The sequence below is a fragment of the Orycteropus afer genome, unplaced genomic scaffold, assembly GCF_000298275.1.
Source record: "Orycteropus afer afer isolate SDZICR_OR568_19922 unplaced genomic scaffold, OryAfe1.0 scaffold00943, whole genome shotgun sequence".
Classification (NCBI taxonomy): Eukaryota; Metazoa; Chordata; class Mammalia; order Tubulidentata; family Orycteropodidae; genus Orycteropus; species Orycteropus afer.
Genome location: NW_006922530.1, coordinates 285,041 through 305,713, shown reverse-complemented (window position 1 = coordinate 305,713; position 20,673 = coordinate 285,041). Strand labels below are relative to the sequence as shown.

The 20,673-nt window shown below is 48.3% G+C and overlaps 1 protein-coding gene across 1 annotated transcript in view; it reads right to left on the bottom strand.

The window, feature by feature from the left end:
• Positions 1-20,673, bottom strand: part of CORO2A (coronin 2A) — a 48,658-nt gene that overhangs the window by 16,828 nt on the left and 11,157 nt on the right. The window lies entirely within an intron of this gene.

Here is a 20,673-nt window from a genome sequence, read left to right as displayed (position 1 = left end):
TCTGACTGGTTCAAACACACCAGCCACTCCTCGGAAGGAAGATTGGGCAATCTACTTCTGTAGTGATACTGCCTTGGAAACCCAAGGAGGGGTCGCTATGAGTCAGATCCAACTGGATGGCAGTGAGTTTGTTTTTTTTTTTTTTTGGCCGTGGAGTCCATCCCAGCTCACAGTGTCCCTAGAAGACAGAATGGAACTGGCCCAGAGGGTTTCCAAGGCCGTCCATCTTCACAGAAAACCAAAAAAACAAACTCACTGCTGTCAAGTTGGATCCAACTCATAGTGACCCCTCCCCTTAAGTTTCTGAGGCAGTATCACTTCGGAAGTAGATTGCCCAATGGTCCTTCCAAGGAGTGGCTGATGGGTTTGATTCAACCAGCCTTCCTGTTAGCAGTCAAATGCCTTAGGCACTATGCCACCAGAGCTCCTATCTTCACAGAAGCAAAGCCCAAACCCAATCCACAGCCATGGAGTCGATTCCGACTCATAGCGCCCCTAGAGGACAGAGTGAAACCGCTCCACAGGGTTTCCAAGGCTGTCAGTCTTTATGGAAGCAGACTGCCACATTTTCTGTGAAGCGAGTTCAAACTGCTGACCTTTCAGTTAGCAGAAATGGTTTAACCACTGTGCCACCCGGGCTCTTGCATACAATAGGTGCTCAGTAGAGGGCATTTCTCCTCATATTCTGCTGGTAAATGGTGCAGCTGCTGTGGAAAACAGTCTGGCAGTTCTTCAAAAGGTTAAACACAGAGTGGCCACATGACCCAGCAACTCCACACCTAAGTATAGACCCAAGAGAAATGAAAACTCAGGCCCAAACAAAACCTTGACTGTTCATGGCAGCATTACTCATAACAGCCCCAAAGTGGAAGCCATCCAAATGCTCATCAAAGATGAGTGGATAAATGTGGCACACCACACAGTGGAACATTACTCAGCTCTGAAAAGGAGTGACGAGGGGGAGGTGGTGGTCATTGGGAGAAGTCCTCCATCCCCGTGGGTGACCTGGGCTGATTCCTGGCCGGTTCACCTCAAGTGCAGCCGCTGATCCGTCATCAGAGGCTGTTCCCAAGGCAGACGAGGAGAAAGGCCAGAAATCTACTTCCCCAAATCAGCCAACGGGGCGGGGAAAGGAACGCAGTACAGGTGTCCGCTGCAATTAGATGAACTTGGCAACACTGTGCCAGTGAAAGACGCCAGAGCCAAAAGGCCGCGCACTGTAGGGGTCACGCAGTGAAACGTCAACTGGGCAAACCCACCGAAACAGAATGGAGCTCAGTCATTGGCAGAAGCGGGGAGGCGGGGCAACGAGGACTGCCTGCTGACCGGGTGGGTGTGGGGTTTCCTTTCCGGGGCCATGAAGATGTTCTGGAACGAGCTAGTGGTGACGGCTGCACAGTCTTGTAAATATACTAAAGCCACTGAACTGGACACTTCTGAATGGTGGCCGGAGGGTCTTTGGACTGCACCTCATTTAGAAAAAAGGGCATTTCCCTCCCTTCCCTCTTCCCTGTTGAGAACTGCTGTATAGGTGCTGGGAGGGCCACCTGGGCCCCCAAACCCATGCCATGCAGCCCTGAAGCTGAGACTTCCAAATCCACCAACTGACTGGGACTTCCTGGGGTCTTAGGGCAGCAACAATCAATGCCCATGGACATAGAAGTCAAGAAATCAAATGATGCACTAATCTATGGGTAAACAGATGGGTACACAGGCTGAATGATCAGGTGTGTCTAGGCGAAAGAGAATATACCCATGACCATATGTAAGGCTGGCAGATGATACTTCTACATACGTATTTATTGTACGTGCTGTGAGAACGTCTGTATAAGAGAACTAACAGGGGACAGAGTTATGATAACCTCCCAGGGACAGTCAACCACCCTGATGGAGCGAGTTGAGGGACCTGTGGCTTGGGATCATGGCTGCAGGGACATCAAACTCAACTGGCATAACAGACTACACAAAAATACTGTTCCACATCCTACTTTAGTGAGCAGTGAGTGACTAGAGTCTTAAAACCTTAAAATCAGCCATCTAGATGCAATGATGGGTCTTTCCTCATTCAGAGCAAAGAATAATGAAGAAAACCAAAGGGGCATGGGAACGATTAGTCCAAGGGACTAGTGGACCCTGCAAAACTCAGCCTATATGACCATGAGACCAGAAGAACTAGACGGTGCCCAGCTACCACTGTCAACCACTTAGGAATCAGTGCAAGAGATCCTAGATAGAGTGGGAGAACAATGTGGAATAAAACTCAAAATCATAAAAAAAAAATAAAAATAAAAATAAGACCAGGTTTACTGGTCTGATACAGCCTGGGGAGATCCCTGAGACTATGGCCCCTAGTCACCCTTCAGGTCTGGAATGGAACTCTCTCCCGTGGTTTCCAGCCAACAATCGATAGGCATATGGGGTGAACATTTACATCAGGTAGATACACTCCTTAGAACGATCAATCATGGAAAAACAAAAGGGCAGTGTTTGCCCAGGGAGATGGCTCAGGGGGCAGGAATGCATAGGAAAGAAGGGCACAGGGAAGAGGTAACTTAAGGGAAGAAGATAAAAGAGAGCTGTTACATTGTGGGGATTGCGGTCAATGTCATGAAACAAACGTGTATGAACTGCTGTATGGAAGATGCATTTGCTCTGTAAATTTCATCCAAATGACACACACACACACACAAAATAAATAAACAAACTACTACAACAACAAAAGTCAACTTCTGTACTGCATTGGGCAAATCTGTTGCAGAAGACATCTTTAAAGTAATGTTAAAAAGCACAGATGTCACTTTGAGGACCAAGGTGCACCTGACCCAAGCCATGGTGTTTTCCATTGCCTCATACACGTATACTGGATAATGAATGAGGAAGACCGAAGAACGGATGCACTTGAAGGATGGTGTTAGAGGAAAGGTACCGAATGTATCATGGGCTGCCAGAGGAATGACCAAACTCACGGTGGAAGCAGTACAGCCAGAATGCTCCTTGGAAGAGAGGATGCTGAGATGCTGTCTCATGTACGTGGACAAGTTAGTAGGAGGGACCACTCCCAAGGACATCATGCTGAAGTACAAGGTCAGAAAAAGAGGAAGACTTTTAGCGAGATGGACTGACTCGTGGCCACACATGCACTGAAGCACGGCACCAGCTGTGAGGATGGCGAGGACCGGGTCCCCTTCGTTGCACACAGAGTCCCACGACTTGGAACTGACTTGATGGCACGTAATAGCAGTGATGATGGGGAGCGACACCTCAGTTCAGTCACAGAACCTCAGAGCTGTCAGCGTCCAACCCCCTCATTTTACACAGCCCAAGACTAAGGCTAGAAGTGGTCTGTCCAGGCCATACCACGTTGCCTTGGCAGAACAGGGACCAGGACCCAGGCCCTCTATCTACCAACACACGTACCACCCGAACGCTCGGCTGACCATGTATACGTTGAAGCAAAGAGACAGCTCAGGAGGCACTGGTCACCATCTTCCATCCAGCAAACATCGACGAGATTCCTGAGTTGAGGTGCTGGGTGCAAGACAGTCCTTGACCTCACAGACCCAAGCCTCAGGATTCTTTTAAAGGGAACTTTCAGGCACAGAGTGGACACAGGGAGTGAAGTAAAAACTATTTCCCCCACCCTGGCACCTGGATGAGAACAGAGAAGTAAACTAAATTACCCCCAACTATTTTCCCACCCTACAGATGGGTCTTCAGTTCCTTAAAGAACTGAATGGAAAACATTCCTGACTGCAGATTTTACAGATTTACAGACTTGCTAAAAGTATTTTAGAAACAACTTGTAAATGAACTCTGGCCCGCAGACATAAGGGAACCCAAATTAATTGCTGACCCTCTCCCCTCTGCCAAAGCCCCTATCAGCTGATAACAAGAAACTAGTGATTCATCCATAATTGTCACCCATTTCATGATCACACCCCAACTTTCTCAACCTTTTGTGAATATGCACAACCCCCTCTCCTGAAACCTACAAAAATTGTGTTTCAATGGCATCTCTGGGAGTTAAGATCTGGGTACAGACTACCCCTAACTCCTTGCACTGCTGCTTTGCAATAAATAATTTTCTCTCCTCTCAATCTCGGTGTGTAAACTGTTTTGGCCTGACTGCGTACCGGGCAGGGACCGCGTTTGGTCCGATAACAGGAGCACCCAGCCTCCTCTCTCTCCTTCCTCACCTCCCAACCTCTACAGAGACCACTTCACTTTGGTGTGACGTTCCTGAGCCCATGCTCAGTCATGACTGAGCAAAGATGCAGTGTAGTCTCTAAAATTGCTTTAAGGCTGAGAGGCGAGCAGACACAGGGCCTCCCCGCCGCCTCTGGCAGAGCAGAAAACACAGACAATTCGATCCCTGGTTCATGGGATTTCAGGCATGCCATTTAACAGCTCTGCAAACACAGAGGTGGCCCTGGGCTCCCCTTCCAGGAACGCTCTCTGCCAATTAATTCAGACCTCTGCTCTCAGCAATGGGTAGTAGATGACCAAGACTGGACCCCCCTGGCTCCTGTCCTGGGGAGGAGGGGGCTAGAAAGGACACTATCTGACACCTTGGAACAGGAAGGGCAGAGCCGATAAGAATACTGCATCAATGTTAAACTTACTGAAGGTGATAACGTTCTGTGGATAGACACATTACTGTGGATATAGAACATTTCCTGTCTTTTAGGAAACACTGAACTATTTAGAGGTAAAGGTCCAGTGATGTGCGAAACTTACTCTTAAATAATTCAGAGAAAGAATGAAAAACATGCAAACATTCAGACAGAGAGGAAGGGAAGGAGAAGAATTTGGACATGTGGGCTTTGTTGGTCCTGTATCAGGAACCAAAAAAAACTAAACTCACTGCCGTCGAGTCGATCCGACTCATAGTGACCCCTACTTGGGTTTCTGAGGTGGTATCTCTACGGAAGTAGATTGCCCAACCTTCCTTCCGAGGAGTGGCTGGTGGGTTTGAACCGCCAGCCTTCTGGTTAGCAGTCAAATGCCTTAGACACTATGCCACCAGAGCTCAGGAGGTGGGCAAAAGTTCCATTTCTTTCAAATTATTTTGCTTCCTTCACCACTGAAAAGAAGTAGGTCCCTGGACCGGGAAGAGAGGTACACGCTCCCTGCCCACTCCAAAGAACACCTGCTCACAGGACCGCTGCTAGCCCATGGGGCTGCCCCCAGCTTGTGGGACCGCCGCTAGCCCACAAGGCCACCGCTCCAGCCACTGCCCTCTTGTCCAGCCTCTAGGTCATGCGGCATGCTGACCTCGTGGTGAGATTTCAAAAATTAAAGTCTGGGCATGTCACACCTCTGCTCAGATTTCAGAAATCTATTTTTTTTTCAACTGCAAAATATGAGAAGATACCTTCCTCGAAGAGCTGTTGTGAGGGTTCAACGAGATGCTGTTCACAGAAGCCTAACAGAGATGCCGCATAACAAGTCCCCGATACACAGCAGCTAGGACCGCACGTCTGTGTGCACGTGCGTATGTACATACACCTGTGCCTGTGTACATACACCTGTGCGTGTGTACATACACCTGTGTAGCAACACGGAGAAACATGAATGAGAAGCAGCACACCAAAACGTGACTCGCTGTTGTTGTTATGTGCCATCGAGTTGGACCCGACTCACAGCGACCCCTACTTAGGTTTCTGAGGTGGTATCACTAGGGAAGTAGATTGCCCAACCGTCCTCCCCAGGAGTGGCTGGTGGGTTTGAACCGCCAGCCTTCTGGTTAGCAGACAAGTGCCTTAGCACTGCGCCACCAGAGCTATGTAGTTATCTATAAAAACCAAACCCACTGCCATCGAGCCGCTTCCGACTCATAGCGACCCCCGCTGGGTTTCCAAGGTGGTAAATCTTTTTTTTTTTTTTCATTAGGATTTGGGTGAAGATTTACAGAGTAAATTCACTTTTCATACAGCAGTTCACATATACTTTGTCTCATGTCATTGACCAAAATTTACAATGCAGCAGCTCCCCTCCCATTTCCTCCCCATAGTTACCTCCTCCCAGTGTCCATCCCTTCATACTCTTCTGCACCCTGAGCTATCTCCCTGTGCATAAGCAGCCCTTCCTTCTCCCATGATTGTTCTCTCCAGGGCGTGTGTCTACTTGAGGTAAATGTTTAACTCACATGCCTGTGCTTTGTTTGGCTGGAAACCACAGTTGTGGGTTCAATTCCAGACCTGAAGGGCAGCTAGGGGCCATAGTCTCAGTGGTTACACCAGGCTCTATTGGACCAGCAAACCTGGTCCCAACCTTCTTTTTTTTTTTTGCCTCCAAATGATTTTGAGTTTTGTTCCACATTGTTCTCCCTCTTTATGCAGGATCTCCTACATCCCTTCCAAGTGGATGGCAGTGGTAGCTGGGCACCATCTAGTTCTTCTGGTCTCATAGTTGTATAGGTTGCAGATCGGATGGTGTACCAGTCGCTAGGACTGATTGTTTCCATTAATTTTGGTTTTCTTCTTTCTTCTTGATGAGGAGAGACCCGTTGTTGCATCTAGATGGCAGCTTCCTAGCTTTTAAGGTCCCAGTCGCTACTCGCCAAAGTAGTAGGTGGAACAATGTTTTGTATAGTATGTTATGCCAATTGAACTTGATGTCCCCTGCGACTATGGTCCCAAGCCCGCAGGATCAACTACTCGGTCCCTCTGGGTAGCTGGCTGTGACCAAGCAATGACCATAACCTTGCCCCTTGTCAGCTCTACTATACACCTGGGAATTCTGATCATTCACATGAACTTATGGGCCCATTGTCTGCTAACCCTATATATGATCTTGGATACACTCTCCATTTAGACATACCTAATTGTTTAGCTTGTTCACCTATCTATCCGTCCCTATACCCATGTTTGCTTTCACTGACAACTCAGTACTGTATATGCAAAAGGGTTCATATTTGTTGTATGTACTGCCCATGTAACTCTCTATGTCTTTCTCATCCTCAATGTTGCCATATTGGTCACTCACATTTGGTACATTGCCCTTCTCTTCACCCAAATCAATATTTATCTCTATCTCTCTAACAGCATTCCCTCCCCTCCCCTCCCACCCCTGGTAACCAACAAAGAAAATGTCCTCCAATATATAAACCTTTCCTTAACTTTTACAATAACGGACTAATACAATATTTGTCCTTTTGTGATTGACTTATTTCACTCAGCATAATGTCCTCCAAGTTCATCCACGTTATGCGGTGTTTTGCAGATTCTACATTATTCTTTAGCATTGCATAGTATTCCATTGTGTGAATGTACCAAAGTTTGGTTATCCATTCCTCAGTTGCTGGACATCTAGGTTGTTCCCAAGTTTTGGCTATTGTAAATAGTGCTGCGATGAACATCGGCGTGCATATATCTGTTCTTGTTATGGCTCTCACTTCTTTAGGGTATATACCTAGTAATGGGATGGCTGGGTCAAATGGTATTTGTATTTCCAACTTTTGAAGGAATCGCCATACTGCTTTCCACAATGGTTGTACCATTTTACAGTCCCACCAGCAGTGTATGAGAGTCCCAATCTCTCCACAACCTCGCCAGCATTTGTTATTTTCTGTCTTGTTGAACTTTGCTACTAGTGCTGGAGCAAGATGGTATCTCATTGTTGTTTTGATTTGCATCTCTCTAATAGCTAATGATCGTGAGCATTTCTTCATATGTTTGTTGGCCGCTTGAATATCCTCCTTGGTGAAGTGTCTATTCATGTCTTCTGCCCATTTTGTAATTGGATTGTTTGTCTTTTTGTTACTGAGGTGTTGGAGTGTTCTATAAATTCTAGAGATAAGTCCCTTGTCAGATATGTTATTACCAAATATTTTTTCCCAATCTGTAGGTTCTCTTTTGACTCTTTTGGAGAAGTCTTTGGAAGCACATAAACATTTAATTTTTAGAAGGTCCCAATCATCTGGCTTCTCTTCTGCTGTTGGTGCATTTTGAATTATGCTTGGTAGTCTATTTATACCATATATTAGGGCCCTTAAGTTTGATCCTAAATTTTCCATGAGAAACTGTACAGTTCTAGGTTTCACATTTAAGTCTTTGATCCATCTGGACCAAGGTGGTAAATCTTTACGGAAGTAGATTGCCCCATCTTTCTCCCACAGAGCAGCTGGTGGGCTTGAACGGCCAGCTCTCTGCTTAGCAGTCAGCCTATATGTGGTAAATAAATGGGAGATTCTTATTATCTTCTGTGATTTTTTTTTAACTTCTTAAACTTTCTATAAAATGTAAACTTTTGCAATTAAAAAAAGAGACTTAAAACAAGACTATAAACTTTCTGAAAAGATGGGGCCTTCTAGGATTGGCCAAAAATGTGCTGTAAAGCTCCAGAGCTTAAAGTGCTCAGAGGCCAGGGAAGGTAAGCACACAGCCATGCTCTCACCCTGCTCGCGTGGCAGGCATTGTAGTGGGTCATGGCACTCCCTCGCTGAGCTGGCCCTGAGCTGGGGATGCCCAGACTGGGGAAGGGCCTTGCCCAGGGTCACTGCGAGTGTGAAGCAGAGCAGGGCTTGAGGCCAGACCTCCGGCCTCCAAGTGTGAGTCTGGGGCTTACTGTGCCTGCCTTTCTGCCCACGGCCCTTCCCGTCTCTTGGATTATTTCCTGGGTCAAAGGGCATGGGTGGTACTGGGGTTTTGCTGCAGGCCACCCAATTGCTCCGGGCCTTTATCGATAAACCCTGGCTCAGGGCCACGGCCTAGTTTCTGCCCTGCAGAAGAGCTGGCTGTCAGGCTGGTCTTGGGCGGACAGGCAAACTGCCCGGCAGCCCCAGCCAGACCCTCGCCTTCCACCTCCCAGCTGCGTGGAGCCACAGGTTCTGGGAAGGTGCTTCAGGGCCAGGCAGCGCTCAGGTGGGTTCCTGCAGAGCTAAGCTCCGGCCAGCCCAGCTCCCCAGCCTCTCAGAGGCAGCAGCTCCTCCTTCTTGGTAGATGGGGGACAGCAGGGCCTCCCTCGGGCGGCAGACTACTCTGCCTGAAAGGCCGCCAGTAGGAGACATTAGCCAGTCTGATGGGCTATTGACCCAGCCACTAAAAGCCCTGTCAGGGTAGGGACAGACATAATCAGCAGGCCACTTCTGGCTTCTGCCCATCAGGCCCACAGGCGGCTGGGACAGGCCTCTCTGATTTATGGGGATACACCTGCTCCCCTCAAGGACCAGCCCAGAGCCATGACCTGCTGCAGGGGCCAGGCTGCCAGCCTGGAGAGACACACCTGAAGTCTCTGAGGGGCTGTCCTGGAGCAGAGGAGTGACAGGTCTATGAGACCCCAGAGGAGAGGGATGCTCCGGGGGGCAGACCTCAGTGGCTGGGCAGGGAGAGGATGCAAGGCCACTGTCATGTCCCCCCGGAACCATAATTAGGGGTCCCTGGTGCTTTGCTCATGTTTGATTTTCTCCCAGTCACCCCAGCAACTAGTACAAGAATCCCCGCCTCCCAAGTGCACACATTGGGGTGAGAGAGGTTGACAACCACACAGTCGGGGTGACAGCCAGACCCGAGAATGCTTCCTCCCCACCTGGTCTGCTCTGCGGTCCTCACAACACAGGCATCGGTGTCATGCACTGAGCAACTACTAGGTGCCTGGCTGCACTCTGTGCTGGTGGTGACAGATGAGGTAATCACGTTCCCAGCCTATCTCGAGGAGCAGAGGATATAAGGGACTCAGGACTCAGAAAGAGGGGCCAACAAGAGGCTGGGGGTCACAGGAGGCCTCCTGCAGGGCAGGCCTTTGAACCAAGCCGCACAGAGAGGGAGACTGGCCAGGCCAGGACGGAGGGGAGCACTTCAGGTGAGAAAGGCAGGCTGCCTTCCGTCCTAGGCTTTAAGTGGGAGGTTCCTGGAACAGCCAGCAGGGAACGCAGCCTGAGGATCATGGGAGAGGAGGCCAGGTAAGAGGGCGGAGGCTGTAGGCCTGGAGGCATATGGCTCACGGCTTGACTTGATGGCGAGCCGGACCAAGGGACAGATGAGCCAAGTCCTGACCGGAGGAGGCGAGATGTGGGGCCGGGGCTGGGAGCTGAACAAAGGTGGAGGTGATCCTGATCCTGAGGACGTGACACTCTCAGATGCACGTCCATGTGTTCCTCCATTTACCACCTCTCTTTATGAGTACACAGATGAGCATGAGAAGGGCTGACCACAGGGTCGAACACCTGGAGCCAGAGGTGATGACGCACAGGTTATCTGATTAACCCTGCTGGGTTGCCTCCAGTGACAGGGAGCTCATTTCCTGTAGAGGTGGTTTATTCCCTTTCTTTTTCTTCCAACACCTGTAGAGATTGTGTGTCTATCTACATATCCTCTTAGATACTGATTAGTGTCATCACTGTGAGTGCAGGGTGGTGTGGGGGTAGTACTTACTTCTGCTGCCTTAACTCTTGTGTTCCTCCCAGCATCTTCCCGTCCGTCATCATTCTGTGCCAGCCTCCCCCTTATTGCATATTGCCTCCCGCTTCACCCACGTTAGTATGTGTCTACCCTCTAGTTAGTGGTTAACCCTCCCACCCCTGGTAACCATCCAAGACTATTTCCTTTTGTGTGAAAACCTTTCCTTGACTTTTCACAATAGTGGTCTTACATAGTCTTTGTCTTTTTGTTGCTGGGTCCACAGGCTCGGGACCATGGTCGTGAGGGACATCAAGCTCAACTGGCATAACACACTACACAAAAACACTGTTCAACATCCTACTTTGGTGAGTAGTGACTGGGGTCTTCAAAGCTGGCCGGCAGCAATCTAAGTAGCATCCAGAGCAAAGAAGAGTGAGGAAAATCAAAGATGCACGGAAACAATTAGTCCAAGGACTAGTGGACCATGTGAACCTCAGCCTACATGACCCTGAGACGAGAGGAACTAGATGGTGCCCAGATACCACTGTCAACCACTCGGAAGGGGATCAAAATAGTAGATCCTGGATAGAGTAGAAGGACATGTGGAACAAACTCAAAATCATTAAAAAAGACTGGTTTACTGGTCTGACAGAGACTGGTGAAACCTCTGAGACCATGGCCCTCAGTCACCCTTTGGGCCAAGTTGAATTCACTCCTGTGGCTTCCAGCCAAACAACAGACAGGTCTACAAGGTGAACAATTACACCAGGTAGGTGCCCTCCTGAGAACACTCAGCCATGGGAGATCAGGACGGTTGCATTTGCTCAGGCAGACAGCTCAGAGGGCAGGAATGCATAGGAAAGAAGGATACAGGGAAACGGTAACCACAGGGAGGAAGTGGGAAGAGAGCTGTTATATTACAGGGATTACAATCAATGCCATGAAATGAATGTGTATGAACTATTGAATGGAAAATGAATTTGCTCTGTAAACTGTCAACCAAATCACAATTAAAAATATGTCTTTTGTGATTGACTGATTTCACTCAGCATAATGTCCTCTATGTTCATCCATGTTTTGCAGATTCATCATTGCTCTTTAATGTTGTGTAGTATTCTGGGTGTGTATGGACCACAGTCGGTTTATCCATTCATCCACTGATGAACGAAGGCACTGAGCTTTGTTTCCATCTTTTTGCTATTACGAACAGCGCTGCGATAAACATGGGTGTGTGTGTATATCTGTTCTTGTCATAGTTCTTATCTCTCTAGGATATATACCTACTAGTGGGAGCTCTGGTGGTGCAGTGCCTAAGGCATCTGACTGCTAACCAGAAGGCTGGAGGTTCAAACCCACCAGCCACTCCTCAGAAGGAAGATTGGGCAATCTACTTCTGTAGTGATACCGCCAGGAAAACCCAAGGAGGGGTCTCTATGAGTCAGATCCGACTCAACGGCAGTGAGTTTGGTTTTTGGTTTAGTGGGACTGCTGGATTCTATGTTATTCCTATTTCCAGCTTCTTAAAGAATACTGTTTTCCACAATTGTTGCATCATTTTACAGTCCCACCAGCAGTGTGTGAGGGTTCTAGTCTCTCCTCACCCTCACCAGAATTTTTTTTTTTTTTTTGACTTTGCTATTAGTGTTGGGGTGAGATAAAAGACTCATTAACAACCTGTGACATGCAGATGACACAACCTTCCTTGCTGACAGTGAAGATGACTTGGAACACTAGCTGGTGAAGATCAGAGACTACAGTCTTTAGTAAGGATTACACCTAAACATGAAGAAAAAATCCTCACAGCTGGGCCAATTAGCAACATGATAAACGGAGAAAAGACTGAAATTGTCAAAGATTTCATTTCACTTGGATCCACAATGGACACCCATGGAAGCAGCAGTAAAGAAATCAGGTATCACTGCACTGGGCACATCTGCAAGACACCTTTTAATCTGTTTTTAAACAAGATATGTGTTTACAAGCGAAGGAATCACTCTGAAGACTCAAAACAAAAACAAAAACAAAACCCAAACTCACTGCGATTGAATCAATTTCGACTCACAGTGACCCCCCCACTGGGTTTCCAAGGAAGTAGATTGCCCCATCTTTCTTCCACAGAGCAGCTGGTGGGTTTGAACTGCTGACCTTCTGGTTAGCAGCCAAATGCCTTATCTACTACACCACCAGAGCTCTTTACTCTGAAGAGTAAGGTGCGCCTAACCCAAGCCATGGTCTTTTCAATTGCCTCATATGCATGTGAAAGCTGGACAGTGAATAAAGAGGACTGAAGAAGAATCGATTCATTTGAATTGTGGTTTTGGTGAAGGATACTGAAAATACCATGGACTGCCAGAAGGACTAACAATCTGTCCTGGAAGAAGCACAGCCCGGAATGCTCCTTGGAATTGAGAATGGCCAGACGACATCTCACCTACTTTGGTTATATGGTCAGAAGGGACCATTGCCTGGAGAAGGAATCACACTCGGTAAAGTGGAGGGTCAACGAAAAAGGGGAAGACCCCTTCTCTTTACTCTTCTTGTTTGTTGTTGTTGTTGTTATGTGCCGTGGAGTCAAACCCGACTCATAGCGACCCCTCCTTGGGTTTCCGAGGCAGTATCACTACGGAAGTAGGATTGCCCAACCTTCCTTCCGAGGAGTGGCTGGTGGGTTTGAACTGCGAGCCATCTGGTTAGCAGGCAAGTGTCTTAGCCACTATGCTACCAGAGCTCGTTTAGTAGTGCTCTTCTTATCTGGGGTCTCTTTTCTTTCCAGATAAAGTTGGTGATTAGTTTTCCCATCTCTTCAAAGACTGATGATGGAATCGGGACAGGGATTGCATTGTATCTGTAGATCACTTTGGATAGTGTTGACATTTTCATGAGGTTAAGTCCTCCTATCCAGGAGCATGGTATATAGTCTTCATCCATGTAGGTCTTTTCCGGTTTCTTGTAGTAGCAGTGTTCTGTAGTTCTCTTTGGTCTTTGTGCCTCAGTTAGATTTATTCCAAAGTACTTCACCTTTTGGTTGGTTATTGTAAATGGTATTGCTTTCCTGATTTCCTTGTCAGAGTTATGTGCTATGGAAGGCCCTGGGTGTGGGGGGCCTTGAAGAGGGAGGTGGGACTTCATCTGCAGATGATGAAGAGTCCTAGGAGGTGCTCAATAGGAGAGACATGGTGAGAGACAGACCTGGCCTATAAGAGCAGAGCACTGAAGTAGCCATCCGCTCTCCCCTCTCCTCATCACCTGAAGGCCACGGTGTCCATCCAGCTCCTCAGGCTCATGGCCCCCCCAGTCTGGTCCCCTCTCATCCCAAAGGGCTATGTCTTATCCCTCCCCACCCTCCACACCTCGCAGCAAAGTTCACCCTCCTCCCCTCCCGGGGGTGACTCTGTTGCAGGTGGAGGGGGTGCCTAGCATCGGGAACCCAATCCTGCCACCTCCTGAGGCTCAGGTCAACCTCTCTCCAGACCTTCCCCCACTGCCTTTGTTCCCTGAGCACAGTTCTTGGTTGCCAAGGCTGTGGGCCCGGTTGCACAACTTGCCTTCTTCCAGCCTCCCTGGAGGTCTCCCTGGGTCATAATGTGCAGACCATAAAATGCAAGAGGGAGGGACCCTGATGCAGCCTGGCCTCTCTGAGAACAACTTCTGGGACACTGGGGTCAAGGCCCAGCACCTCCACCCCTAACGCTCCCTTAAACATTTATGAAACAATTAGGTAGCCTGTCTCCACCTCCATTCCCACATGAGTTGTTTACTGAACACCTCTCTGGGCCTGGCATGGGATGGACGCCTCAGTAGCCAAGGAACCACTGTGGATCTGAGCCAAACCCCAGGAGCAGCAGGTGGTTAAAGGAGAATGAGCCTCCACGGCCACACCCGGTATAGGCTCCCATTCGGGACCTCACTCTTCCTGCTCCAGGCCCTTGGGGAAGTCACCTCAGAGAGCCAGTGTCCTCATCTGTGCAGCGGGGCATGTCTGTACGGCAGCAGAGTAAGCACCTCATCCCTGGTGACGACATGACAAAGGGCCCCGCAGTTCTATCGGCACAGGGCCTGTGCTGTGTGGTCCAGTCCGTGCCCGTTCCCCTCTCGGGCTCACCATCCTCCTCAGGACCACTGGACACAGTGACATCAGAGAGGGGCAAGTAAATACAACACGTGGACCTGGACACGGTGACATCAGAGAGGGGCCAAGTAAATGCAACACGTGGACCTGGTCTGGAGCTCGAGTCAAACCAACCAAACAACTGAAGAGGTGTTTCCATGCATTTGATCCATTTAACTAGAACTTCATGCTGTAATCGTGACATTGTGGTTACACAGACGACGTCCCTTCCTTTAGACCTTGTGGAGGCCAATGCACAGAAAGGCCAGAACGTGCTACGACACACTTCAGGGCCAAGGGGAACGGATGAGGGAAGACGGCAAACCCTTGATGACTGTGGGGTCTGAGTGTCGGACGCGTGAGTGTTTGCGGTTCTGCCTTTCTCTACTCGCGCTTTGGGATTTTCTGACTACTAGGTGAGAGTCTTGCTACTCAGAGTGGCTGGTGGCCAGCCAGCATCAGCATCACCTGGGAGTAGGGTTGCCAGGTTTAGTGAATAAAATACAGGTTGTCCGGTTAAATTTGAATCTTAAATCATTTTTTTTCACTATAAGTATGTGCTGTGCAATAGTTCACTTATTGTTACAGCTTGAATTGTGCTCCCAAGGAATATATGTTGGAATCCAAATCCCTATCTTGTGACATCATCCTGTTTAGAAACAGGGTTTCTTTATTATTTAAAAAATAATTTTTAAATAATACCCAGGCAAAACCAAAAACATCCACTGCCATCAAGTTGATTCCAACTCATAGTGACCCTACAGGGTAGACGAGAGCTGCCCCCTAGGGTTTCTAATGCTGTAAATCTTTATGGAAGCAGACGGCTTCATCTTTCTCCCATGAGAGCCTGGTGGGTTCAAACCATTGACCTTTTAGTTAGCAGCCCAATGCTTTAACCACAGCACCACTGGAGCACCTTATACCCAAGTATGGTAGGTACTACATCTAATCATTTCTGAGAAAAGCAGTTACAAACACAAATACGATTCAAGCAAGGGGGAGACAGACCCATGGGAGGGTCATCTACATGCCTGGGAACCAATAAAGAAGGCCCCACACAGCCTGGAACCTCGATTTCAGTTTTTAGTCTCCAGAACTCTGAGAAGATAAATTTCTGTTCTTTAAACCCATCCACTTATGGTATTTCTGTTATAAGCACACAGGTAACTAAGACACATACCACACAATTACTTGGCCCAGCAAAAACCAAACCTACTGTGGTCAAGTCAAATCCAACTCAAGCGTTCCCAGACAACAGAGAGAACTGCCCGATAGGGTTTCCAAGGCTGTCAGCCTTTATGGAGGCAGACTGCCACACCTTTCCTCCGCGATGCGGCTGGTGGGTTTGAACTGCCCACCTTTTGGTTAGCAGCCGAGCTCGTGTGCCACCAGGGCTCCTTCATTACTTAGCAGTTTCCTCTAAAGCTAAACCTGCAACTACCCTACAAGCCAGCAAGGTAACTGCTGGGCACATATCCCAGAGAAAGGAAGACTCATGTCCACACAGAGACTTGTACATGGATTTTTACAGATAAAACTAGAAAGAACCAGATACCCTCCAGTGAGCAAACGGTTAACCAAACTGTGCAGCCAAAGCAGGGCTACTACCCTGTGATAAAAGGGATGAATTACTGACACAGCAACCTGGGTGGCATTGCTACAGACTCAGGCTGAGCGAGGAAAGCCAACCCCAAAGATAACACACCGTATTACCCCCTTCACAGGATTTTCTTCAAACAGCCCGAGCACAGAAATGGCAGCCAGACCAGTGGTGGCGAGAGATTGACAGGGAGTGGGGGTGAGGAAGGGGAGGGGCCATGTAAGGCACCACGAGGCATCCAGGTGGTGACGGACAGGTTCTGCAGCTCCAGGGTATCTGCGGCAATACCCTGGCTGGGACTTTTACTGTGGTTCTCCGAGGCATTTGTTAGTTTTGTGTTCACTTACAGAGACTCCATGGGCACAGAGTTCGGTTGGCTATAATCTTTATGGAAGCCGCTCGCCAGGCCTGGATCTTCCATGGCACCACTGGGTGGGTTCGAACAGGCAACCTTTGGGTTACTAGCCAAGTGCAGACTGTCTGCACCACCCAGGGACCTTTAGTGTACCGTAGTTTTGCTGTCACCACCCAGAGACCTTTACCATACTGTAGTTTTGCTATCACTGGTGGGGTGGGTTCCTGGGCGGTGCACATGGTCTCCGTGGCCGGCTACTAACCAAAAGGTTGTAAACTTAAGTCCCTCTGGACGTGCCTTGGAAGAAAGTCCTGGCAATCTACTGAAAATCAGCCACTGAGACCCCTCTGATGTCACGGGGTTGCCCTGCACAGGGGCAGGCTCAGCAGCCGCTGGTTTTACTGTCGGGGGAGACTGGGTGACGGGTGCAAGGGATCTCCCCGCATTACTGCTTAGCACTGCATCTGAAGCTAGGTTGTGCTGTTGTTGTTATGTGCCGTCAAGTTGGACCCAACTCACAGCAACCCCTCCTTGGGTTTCCGAGGCAGTATCCCTACCGAAGTAGATTGCCCAACCTTCCTTCCGAGGAGTGGCTGGTGGGTTTGAACCACCAGCCTTCTGGTTAGCAGTCAAGTGCCTTAGGCACTATGCTACCAGAGCTCCTAGTTGAAGCTATTATACTTTAATAAAACATGTAATGAAAAAGAAAGAAAGAAAAAGTGAGAAGTATTTGTTGTTTATTTGAAATTCAAATTTAACTGGGCGTCCTCTGCTTTGTCCAGCAATCCTGGGAGCAGGTTGGAAACACAGAACCTCCACTACACTTCAGGGCCCAGAATCAGCACCAGCGTCAAGAGCACTGATGTGTGGGATTCGTGGCTTCCCACTTCTGGGAGCTCCTGCATTCCCGGGAGTCTGTGATGGTGGCCACTACTGTGTATCCAGAGCTATTTCTGACACATCACAAACCCAAGGGGAATCTTACATGTTACTGAGGACCAGGCTGCACTTTAACCTCTCCAGGGGCCCTCGTGGCTCAATGGTTAAGCACTCAACTGCTAACCGAAGGTTGGCGGTTGAAACTCACCAGTGACCCCACGGAAGAAAAGACCTGGTCATGTGCTCCTATAAAGATGACAGCCTACAAAATCCCACTGGGCAGTTCACACTGTCATACAGGGTCACTGTCAGTAGAAATGGACTCAGTGGCACACAGCAACAGGAACCCTGATGGTGCAATGGTTAAGTGCTCAAATGCTAACCAAAAGGTTGGAGGTTTGAACCCACCAGCTACTCTGTGGGAAAAAGATGTAGCCGTCTGCTTCCATAGAGATTACCCTTGGAAATCCTCTGGGGCAGTTCTACTCTGCCCTGTAGGGTCTCTATGAGTTGGAATCGACCTAACAGCCATAGGTGAGTGGCTTTCCACTGGACTCAGAAGAGAGCCAGCAAGGCCTTCACAGTCTGAGCCTGGCTCCCTCTCTGAACTCACCTGCCACCGCTCCTGCCCATCTGCAATGTGCCCGTCTTTTCTCAGACATACCAAACCCTTTGCCGCCTCAGGGCCTTTGCACTGGCTGCCCTGTGCCCGACACTCTGCTTCTGGAGCTCCAGACGTCTCTCTGCTCTAATGTCACCTCCTCAGAAAGGCCCTCCCGGACCATCCTGTCTAAACTCGCTCCCCCGGCTGGACCCGGGCCACACTGTACCCCATCAAACTGATGTATGAATACCCGTCACCAGTACCTACTTACACTGAGTACTTCACCCAGGTTAGAAACTGTGACAGTTCTGAAAAAGTATGAGTAGTGAAAACCAGGAAAACAAATTAATTAAGGACACAGTGTGTTACAGAAATGACCAGAATGGCTTGTTGAACGGAGACTGGTGAAACCCCTGACACGATGGCCGCAGGTCATCCTTCGGGCCTGGAATTGAACTCACTTCCACAGATTAGCCCTCAGCCATACAACAGCAACATTTATGAGCAGAGCACCTACCCCAGCGAGACACACGCCTCAGAACAGTCAACCTGAGAGATCGGAAGGGCAGCATCTGCGGAGGGAAAGCTGGACGGACGGGAACGCACAGATAAGAAGGACAGAGGGCAGGGGTGGTCACAGGGAGGGGCGGGAGGAGAGCCGTTTACTGTGGGGATTGTCATCAGGCTATGGAACAAAATGGGTATGAACTGTAGGAATAAAACAAATCTGCTTTGCACCCAAATCACAATAAAAAATTGAAAAAAAAAGTAGTTTGTTTGGTGGACAGGATCTTTTAAAAGGACTTAGCCTAGGAGAAACAAAGCACCAAACGGGCTGTCTCCAGGAGTCCTGGCAGGCCTTTCCATAAATGCTATTTGACACTTGTACCTTCCCAGCTAGAAAACTTCATCTCTCCCCAGAATACACCTACACTTCTTATCCCACCACCCAGGGCTCTTCTTATCTGGCCTTACACCCTGCCCTGGGGCGTTTCCCTTCCACCTCCTCACAGACTACTCACTTGCTCTGGTCAGACTGCCGTCGGCATTGTTCCTTGAACAGTGCACAGAGATGCCCACCTCCACGGCTTTGCTTGTGCCATTCCCTTTGCCCTCCCTATGATGCCCTCCTTATCAATCTGGGTGAAGAAACATGAAGGAATTTGTTTAATGAAAACTTACGAGCACAGGAAAGTGCCACTATGTGCTATACTGGTAAAGTACTGATTGTTTTGTGTTCTTCTCTGCTCCAAGCACATTAGGAGGCAGGAGCTAGCCGAAAAACACAAATGACTCTAATTCACAGTATCCAGGGTTGATGTAGTAAGACAGGAACTGAGAGAACGCTGTGGAAGTTGGGGAGGGAGGAAAAGCGTCTATCCATGAACATGGTACATATTACCGCTTACTGAGGTCATCTTCAACATTACTCTTTCGTAACGGTCTATAATTTTCTCCATCTAAGTCTTGCTTGTTGATTCCTAGGTACCCAACCAAATGCAATTCATTAAAAAAGGACTTTGTGTGGTAAAAATGTATGTAACAAAACTTTTGCTAATTCAAACAATTTTACATGTGCAATTTAGTGACTTTGATTATGTTCATCATGTTGCAACCACAATTCACTTTTGTATTCAGCTACCATCCTATTTTCTTAACCATTGGACTGTAAGTTCTTTTGGGTTACTATGTAGACAATCATATCTGGAAATAGTGTTGTTATGTGCTGTCGGGTCATCTCTAGTGAGCCCTCCTTGGGTTTCTGAGGCAGTGTTACTACAGAAGTAGATTGCCCAACCTTCCTTCTGAGGAGTGGCTGGTGGGTTTGAATTACCACCCTTCTGGTTAGCAGTCAAGTGCCTTTGGCACTATGCCAACAGAGCTCCCCTGGAAATAGTAGTGGTGTTATTTCTTCCTTTGCAATCCTAATATCTTTAATGCATTTTTCTAGTCTTACTATATAGGTCAGGAACCTTTATCTTATTCTTGATTTTAAAGGGATGATTCTAATATGCTTCCTTTAAGAATTATGTTTGCACCATCTTAACATTTATCTACAGGTGGATAGATGGGTGGACAGGCTGAATGATTAGATATGTCTAGTCAGGGGGGAATGTATCCAAGGCCATGTATAGGGTTGGCTGATAATGTTTCTACAAGTGTATTTGAATGTTCTGTAAGAATTCCCAGGTATATAGTAGAGCTGACAAGGGGCAAGGTTGTAGTCACTTCGTGGCCACAGCCAGCTACCCAGAGAGGAAGCAAATAGTTGGACCTGTGGGCTCAGGACCATAGTCACAGGGGACATGAAGCTCAATTGGCATAACATACTACACAAAAACATTGTTCCACATCCTACATTGGTGAGTAGTGACTGGGATCTTAAAAGCTAGCAAGCGGCCATCTAGATGCAATGATGGGTCTCTCCTTGTCCAGAGCAAAGAAGAATGAAGAAAACCAAAGACACATGGAAACAATTAGTCCAAGGGACTGGTACACCATGAGATTCTCAGCCGATAGGACTATGAGACCAGAAGAACTAGATAGTGCCCAGCTACCACTGTCAACTACTAGGAGAGGGATCTATGTAAGAGATCCTGGATAGAGTGGGAGAACAATGTGGAACAAAACTCAAAAAGTATTAAAAAGAGGAGTTCCGGCAAGATGGCGAACTAGGCACAAGGACTGCACAGACGCTCTTCAACAAAGAAAAGAGAAACCAATTAACACAGACACAGAAGATAATCTTGGACCCCTGAGCCTTGAAGGGAAGGATACAAAAGTGGA